General features: G+C 33.5%; 1 long non-coding RNA gene across 1 annotated transcript; it reads right to left on the reverse strand.

Annotated features, from left to right (window-relative positions):
* Positions 1 to 225: 225 nt before the first annotated feature.
* Positions 226 to 6,920, reverse strand: LOC146742817 (uncharacterized). The gene is made up of 2 exons (XR_014929464.1): positions 6,824 to 6,920; positions 226 to 378 (listed from the first exon to the last, which is right to left on the reverse strand). It is a non-coding gene; the product is annotated as an uncharacterized LOC146742817 (long non-coding RNA).
* Between the last annotated feature and the right edge of the window lie 982 nt (positions 6,921 to 7,902).

The following is a 7,902-nucleotide window of genomic DNA, read 5'->3' on the forward strand; positions in this document are numbered from 1 at the left end:
AGTTTCCTTATTTGTTCAATACATGACTTGTGAGAACTTTTTTGACAGAATTCTCACCAGAATATCAGCATCACAGAAACATAATATTGTCTGATGATGGTTATGAACAATATAAAGAGTGGGTGCATTTTTTAGAGATGCTGTAAATTAAGTAGTCCTTGTGTTCTTAGTAAAAGTAAATGTATGCTTGAGTTTAAGTAAACCACAAAGATTTAGAGTCTCATATTATATTCACATATTTATTTTTATTGTTAACAAGTTCAAACAAAGATGAAATTCAGTGTCTTAGTTTTTTCATTGAACGAGTCAGAATCTTTTTTGCTGGAATCTGTGTTGGAACTTTATGATTCTTTGCTGTTGAACCTTCAGGAGTTTCAGCTGAAAATATAAAAAAAAAATGTTACAAAAGGGATATTTTACAAGAATGACATACAGTTTACCCAAGTTATGGCATTTCATTCATTGAGAGCACAAAATTATAGGACCCATGTCTACAAATTATGGCATCTCATTCAATGAGACCACACAATTATAGGACCAATATCTAAAAATTATGGCATCTCATTCAATGAGACCACACAATTATAGGACCAATATCTACAAAATAATGGCATCTCATTCATTGAGACCACACAATTATAGGACCTATATCTACAAAATATGGCATCTCATTCATTGAGACCACACAATTATAGGACCCATGTCTACAAATTATGGCATCTCATTCAATGAGACCACACAATTATAGGACCAATATCTAAAAATTATGGCATCTCATTCAATGAGACCACAAATTATGGCATCTCATTCATTGAGACCACACAATTATAGGACCAATATCTACAAATTATGGCATCTCATTCAATGAGACCACAAATTATGCCATCTCATTCATTGAGACCACACAATTATAGGACCTATATCTACAAATTATGGCATCTCATTCATTGAGACCACACAATTATAGGACCTATATGTACAAATTATGCCATCTCATTCATTGAGACCACACAATTATAGGACCAATATCTACAAATTATGCCATCTCATTCATTGAGACCACACAATTATAGGACCTATATCTACAAATTATGGCATCTCATTCATTGAGACCACACAATTATAGGACCTATATCTACAAATTATGGCATCTCATTCATTGAGACCACACAATTATAGGACCTATATCTACAAAATAATGGCATCTCATTCATTGAGACCACAAATTATGGCATCTCATTAATTGAGACCACAAATTATGGCATCTCATTCGTTGAGACCACAAAATAATAGGACCAATATCTACAAATTATAGCATCTCATTCATTGAGACCACACAATTATAGGACCAATATCTACAAATTATGCCATCTCATTCATTGAGACCACACAATTATAGGACCTATATGTACAAATTATGGCATCTCATTCATTGAGACCACACAATTATAGGACCTATATCTACAAAATAATGGCATCTCATTCATTGAGACCACACAATTATAGGACCTATATGTACAAATTATGGCATCTCATTCATTGAGACCACACAATTATAGGACCTATATGTACAAATTATGGCATCTCATTCATTGAGACCACAAATTATGGCATCTCATTCATTGAAACCACACAATTATAGGACCTATATCTACAAATTATGGCATCTCATTCATTGAGATCACAAATTATGGCATCTCTTTCATTGAGACCACACAATTATAGGACCAATATCTACAAAATAATGGCATCTCATTCATTGAGACCACAAATTATGGCATCTCATTCATTGAGACCACTCAATTATAGGACCTATATGTACAAATTATGGCATCTCATTCATTGAGACCACAAATTATGGCATCTCATTCATTGAGACCACACAATTTTAGGACCTATATCTACAAAATAATGGCATCGCATTCATTGATACCACAAATTATGGCATCTCATTCATTGAGACCACACAATTATAGGACCTATATCTACAAAATAATGGCATCTCATTCATTGAGACCACAAATTATGGCATCTCATTCATTGAGACCACAAATTATGGCATCTCATTCGTTGAGACCACAAAATAATAGGACCAATATCTACAAATTATGGCATCTCATTCATTGAGATCACAAATTATGGCATCTCATTCATTGAGACCACACAATTATAGGACCTATATCTACAAATTATGGCATCTCATTCATTGAGAGCACACAATTATAGGACCTATATCTACAAATTATGGCATCTCATTCATTGAGACCACACAATTATAGGACCAATATCTACAAAATAATGCCATCTCATTCATTGAGACCACAAATTATGGCATCTCATTCATTGAGACCACACAATTATAGGACCTATATGTACAAATTATGGCATCTCATTCATTGAGACCACACAATTATAGGACCTATATCTACAAAATAATGGCATCTCATTCATTGAGACCACACAATTATAGGACCTATATCTACAAAATAATGGCATCTCATTCATTGAGACCACAAATTATGGCATCTCATTCGTTGAGACCACAAAATAATAGGACCAATATCTACAAATTATAGCATCTCATTCATTGAGATCACACAATTATAGGACCTATATCTACAAATTATGGCATCTCATTCATTGAGACCACACAATTATAAGACCTATATCTAAAAATTATGGCATCTCATTCATTGAGACCACACAATTATAAGACCTATATCTAAAAATTATGGCATCTCATTCATTGAGATCACACAATTATAGGACCTATATCTACAAATTATGGCATCTCATTCATTGAGATCACACAATTATAGGACCTATATCTACAAATTATGGCATCTCATTCATTGAGACCACACAATTATAAGACCTATATCTAAAAATTATGGCATCTCATTCATTGAGATCACACAATTATAGGACCTATATCTACAAATTATGGCATCTCATTCATTGAGACCACACAATTATAAGACCTATATCTAAAAATTATGGCATCTCATTCATTGAGATCACACAATTATAGGACCTATATCTACAAATTATGGCATCTCATTCATTGAGATCACACAATTATAGGACCTATATCTACAAATTATGGCATCTCATTCATTGAGACCACACAATTATAAGACCTATATCTAAAAATTATGGCATCTCATTCATTGAGATCACACAATTATAGGACCTATATCTACAAATTATGGCATCTCATTCATTGAGACCACACAATTATAGGACCAATATCTACAAAATAATGGCATCTCATTCATTGAGACCACAAATTATGGCATCTCATTCATTGAGACCACACAATTATAGGACCTATATGTACAAATTATGGCATCTCATTCATTGAGACCACACAATTATAGGACCAATATCTACAAAATAATGGCATCTCATTCATTGAGACCACACAATTATAGGACCTATATCTACAAAATAATGGCATCTCATTCATTGAGACCACAAATTATGGCATCTCATTCATTGAGACCACAAATTATGGCATCTCATTCGTTGAGACCACAAAATAATAGGACCAATATCTACAAATTATAGCATCTCATTCATTGAGACCACACAATTATAAGACCTATATCTAAAAATTATGGCATCTCATTCATTGAGATCACACAATTATAGGACCTATATCTAAAAATTATGGCATCTCATTCATTGAGATCACACAATTATAGGACCTATATCTACAAATTATGCCATCTCATTCATTGAGACCACACAATTATAGGACCAATATCTACAAATTATGGCATCTCATTCATTGAGACCACACAATTATAAGACCTATATCTAAAAATTATGGCATCTCATTCATTGAGACCACAAATTATGGCATCTCATTCATTGAGACCACACAATTATAGGACCAATATCTACAAAATAATGGCATCTCATTCATTGAGACCACAAATTATGGCATCTCATTCATTGAGACCACACAATTATAGGACCTATATGTACAAATTATGGCATCTCATTCATTGAGACCACACAATTATAGGACCAATATCTACAAAATAATGGCATCTCATTCATTGAGACCACACAATTATAGGACCTATATCTACAAAATAATGGCATCTCATTCATTGAGACCACAAATTATGGCATCTCATTCATTGAGACCACAAATTATGGCATCTCATTCGTTGAGACCACAAAATAATAGGACCAATATCTACAAATTATAGCATCTCATTCATTGAGACCACACAATTATAAGACCTATATCTAAAAATTATGGCATCTCATTCATTGAGATCACACAATTATAGGACCTATATCTAAAAATTATGGCATCTCATTCATTGAGATCACACAATTATAGGACCTATATCTACAAATTATGCCATCTCATTCATTGAGACCACACAATTATAGGACCAATATCTACAAATTATGGCATCTCATTCATTGAGACCACACAATTATAAGACCTATATCTAAAAATTATGGCATCTCATTCATTGAGACCACAAATTATGGCATCTCATTCATTGAGACCACACAATTATAGGACCAATATCTACAAAATAATGGCATCTCATTCATTGAGACCACAAATTATGGCATCTCATTCATTGAGATCACAAATTATGGCATCTCATTCATTGAGACCACACAATTATAGGACCTGTATCTACAAATTATGGCATCTCATTCATTGAGATCACAAATTATGGCATCTCATTCATTGAGACCACATAATTATAGGACCTATATCTACAAATTATGGCATCTCATTCATTGAGATCACAAATTATGGCATCTCATTCATTGAGACCACACAATTATAGGACCAATATCTACAAAATAATGGCATCTCATTCATTGAGACCACATATTATGGCATCTCATTCATTGATACCACAAATTATGGCATCTCATTCATTGAGACCACACAATTATAGGACCTATATCTACAAATTATGGCATCTCATTCATTGAGACCACAAATTATGGCATCTCATTCGTTGAGACCACACAATTATAGGACCTATATCTACAAAATATGGCATCTCATTCATTGAGACAACAAATTATGGCATTTCATTCATTGAGATCACACAATTATAGGACCTATATCTACAAATTATGGCATCTCATTCATTGAGATCACAAATTATGGCATCTCATTCATTGAGACCACATAATTATAGGACCTATATCTACAAATTATGGCATCTCATTCATTGAGATCACAAATTATGGCATCTCATTCATTGAGACCACACAATTATAGGACCAATATCTACAAATTATGGCATCTCATTCATTGAGATCACAAATTATGGCATCTCATTCATTGAGACCACACAATTATAGGACCAATATCTACAAAATAATGGCATCTCATTCATTGAGACCACATATTATGGCATCTCATTCATTGATACCACAAATTATGGCATCTCATTCATTGAGACCACACAATTATAGGACCTATATCTACAAATTATGGCATCTCATTCAATGAGACCACAAATTATGCCATCTCATTCATTGAGACCACACAATTATAGGACCTATATCTACAAATTATGGCATCTCATTCATTGAGACCACACAATTATAGGACCTATATGTACAAATTATGCCATCTCATTCATTGAGATCACACAATTATAGGACCTATATCTAAAAATTATGGCATCTCATTCATTGAGATCACACAATTATAGGACCTATATCTACAAATTATGCCATCTCATTCATTGAGACCACACAATTATAGGACCAATATCTACAAATTATGGCATCTCATTCATTGAGACCACACAATTATAAGACCTATATCTAAAAATTATGGCATCTCATTCATTGAGACCACAAATTATGGCATCTCATTCATTGAGACCACACAATTATAGGACCAATATCTACAAAATAATGGCATCTCATTCATTGAGACCACAAATTATGGCATCTCATTCATTGAGATCACAAATTATGGCATCTCATTCATTGAGACCACACAATTATAGGACCTATATCTACAAATTATGGCATCTCATTCATTGAGATCACAAATTATGGCATCTCATTCATTGAGACCACATAATTATAGGACCTATATCTACAAATTATGGCATCTCATTCATTGAGATCACAAATTATGGCATCTCATTCATTGAGACCACACAATTATAGGACCAATATCTACAAAATAATGGCATCTCATTCATTGAGACCACATATTATGGCATCTCATTCATTGATACCACAAATTATGGCATCTCATTCATTGAGACCACACAATTATAGGACCTATATCTACAAATTATGGCATCTCATTCATTGAGACCACAAATTATGGCATCTCATTCGTTGAGACCACACAATTATAGGACCTATATCTACAAAATATGGCATCTCATTCATTGAGACAACAAATTATGGCATTTCATTCATTGAGATCACACAATTATAGGACCTATATCTACAAATTATGGCATCTCATTCATTGAGATCACACAATTATAGGACCAATATCTACAAATTATGACATCTCATTCATTGTGACCACACAATTATAGGACCTATATCTACAAAATAATGGCATCTCATTCATTGAGACTACACAATAATAGGACCCATGTCTACAAAATTATGGCATCTCATTCATTGAGACCACACAATTATAGGACCTATATCTACAAAATAATGGCATCTCATTCATTGAGACTACACAATAATAGGACCAATATCTACAAATTATGGCATCTCATTCATTGAGACCACAACATAATAGAACCCGTAAGTTACAAAAGTAAACTAATAAAATACTAACCATTGCTCTGGATACTTTTTCTGGATATACGGCGATTACATTGAGGACATGGAACACCGCATAGTCTGCACTTGATGTCTTCATGTAATAATTTAGGCACCATAACTCTGTAATATCTGTTTTTGGCAGCTTTTTTCAAGGACTTGAAAAATGTTTTATCGTGTTCCTTGTCGACTGGTATCTTAGAGATGATTGCAGTATACAGATTTTCGAATGTAACGACATCTGATTTCTTCAGATCGACGCAGATTTTGTCAATCATTGGAAAATACTGTGCAAATGGAGACAGTTTCACCATATTTACAAACGGTGCTTCTACAAATTGTTGCACTTCAGATCAGAAACAATGGCGAAACGCGTGGATATCAATAATATTAGACACACAAAAGTGATGCGGTTCTGATACGCCCTAGCTTTGTGGGAAAATAAACATTTTGTTAGATAGTCGCTTTTGTCAGATAGTCGCGCTACAAACGTAAAAGTCGAAACAACCTAGACTAGAAGTCAATTCACCAGTCCAGCCAGCTATGGCTCCCTAAGTTTCTTATATTTAATCAGATACTATTTCGTCATCATGCTTTGTTACCTTACCTGTTTATACCACATGAGGGCGTTTTTTTATGGCAAGATGGCGCAAACGGAAGTCCTTCACAGGTTTATGGTTTCTCATATTTAAATCATCATAACTCTGAAGATAATCATTTTTTTAATTTTGTTTTTCAAATTTATAATCAATATACATAACTTGATAAATACGAACACTAAAATAGGCTCTATTTAGTTCCCCTTTAATCTACATAAAGCATTTCTGTATATTCCCGCAGGGGAGAATTGGGAGGATTTTACAATCAAATATACGAAAAGCAACATCAGGTGGCACACCACCCAGATTCTGTAACTTTTTTCCAAACAAAAAAGTGCTTTATTAGCCTGTTGAGAAACATATTTTTGTGATTGGTACCACTTTCCAGAACTAGAAAGTATAACCCCCAAATAATTATATTTTGAAACAATTTCAATGCTTTTACCCTTCCAGAACCATTTTTTCACTGTTTTTTAAACGACCCCCTTTCCGAAAA

The sequence above is a fragment of the Saccoglossus kowalevskii genome, chromosome 5 (assembly GCF_978046115.1).
Source record: "Saccoglossus kowalevskii chromosome 5, keSacKowa6.1, whole genome shotgun sequence".
In the NCBI taxonomy this organism is placed as follows: domain Eukaryota; kingdom Metazoa; phylum Hemichordata; class Enteropneusta; family Harrimaniidae; genus Saccoglossus; species Saccoglossus kowalevskii.